Here is a 1,765-nt window from a genome sequence, read left to right on the forward strand (position 1 = left end):
TGCAAAAGTGGAGCGTCCGTAAAACTTGGAAATGCAATGGCACAGGAAAAAAAAATTAAACTGAAAGACTTTCCTTATTAGCAATAAATGCAAGTTCAACTCACTTCCTTGTGAAATGCCTCATTTTCATTTCATCTGTTGTGAAAATTTATTTGAGTAAAGACATGCTCAGATAATTTAGTTAGGAAATTAAAGTTTTTGTATTGGTACAATGATGTTTAGTTTTCGCCGTTCACAATCACTGAATTCCGTGATGCAGAAATTACTATTCCCTTTTTGACTTCAGCTGAATATTCTGCTGTTTACAGAATTCAGCCACACTCTACACAGCTGTTAGGTAGTGCTTACTAAACTTTGCCGGCCGAAGTGGCCGTGCGGTTAAAGGCGCTACAGTCTGGAACTGCGAGACCGCTACGGTCGCAGGTTCGAATCCTGCCTCGGGCATGGATGTTTGTGATGTCCTTAGGTTAGTTAGGTTTAACTAGTTCTAAGTTCTAGGGGACTACTGACCTCAGCAGTTGAGTCCCATAGTGCTCAGAGCCATTTGAGCCACTAAACTTTGAAATGATGCATTCTTCTTCTTCTTCTGCGCTCTACATCTCATGATGAGACTTGGCCTCTTCGACTATCTCCTTCCGTTTATCATGGTCTCTTGCACATTTTGCAGTTACTGTAGCGCGTCTTCCGATGGTCTTCTATGACTCCGTCCTCCCATCTAGTTTTCAATCTGCCACGTCCTCTCTGTCACCTGGCTTTCCTTGTAAACCGTTTTTTGGTGTTTCTGTATCACTCGTCCGTGGCACGCACCAAGCCCACCTCAGCCTAGATGACTTCACAGTTCTTCTAATAGGCTGCTCTTTGCAGATGGCTTTCAACGCATGGTTGTATCTCCTCCTCCATCTTTGTCGTTCGGAAATTGTGTCTATGATTCTCCTGATTATCTTTCTCTCCAATGCATCCAGCGATTCAGAATTCTTTGCTGTCAGAGACCAGGTTTTGGAGGTGTGTTTAAGCACTAATCTGATCAGTGTTTTATACATTGTTAGTTTAGTGGTACTAGTCAGGATCCTTGAAGGCAGAGAAGCTTTGTTAAGGCGAAATGAGCTTTATTGGCTGCAGTTAGTATCTGCTTTATTTTATATGAGGTATAATTTAGCCTGATTACAATCGAACCCAGGTTCTTGAAGTGACTGACTCTCTCAAAGGTATAAATGACTACCCATCGTTATTTCGGCCGGCATTTTCTCCCTGTACGATTCCCCAGGAGCTAGTGATATTGTTTTCTGCTCAAAATGAAATGAAATGTCGTGTGGAGAGGGCCTCCCGGAGGGTAGACCTGATCGCCAGTTTTGAGGAGACGCCACTTCTGCGACTTGCGCATCGATGAGGATGAAATGATGACGAGGAAGACGACACAGACACCCATGCCTTAAGCAGAGACAATCTCCAACCCAGCCAGGAGTCGTACCTGGGCCCCCCCGGCATGACAAGCTGGAGCGCTGTCCACTCAGCTACGGTGGCAGACTGTTTTCTGCTGATTGATATTTAGTCCTATATTCCTGCCAGCCTGTTCAAGTACAGTGAATGTTTCTTCCATACCCTTGCTACCATGTCGCTTAGGCCGGTATCTGCACAGATTTATAAAAAATCGTTCCCTTATTCAAGATATTTGCTTCTCTCATCACCTTCTCCAAGGCGGCGTTGAATAGGAGGCATGCTAGCTAATCACCTTGCTGTACTCCGTTTTGACTTTCCAAATTATTTT

This window comes from Schistocerca americana, chromosome 2, assembly GCF_021461395.2.
Source record: "Schistocerca americana isolate TAMUIC-IGC-003095 chromosome 2, iqSchAmer2.1, whole genome shotgun sequence".
NCBI classification, from domain to species: Eukaryota; Metazoa; Arthropoda; class Insecta; order Orthoptera; family Acrididae; genus Schistocerca; species Schistocerca americana.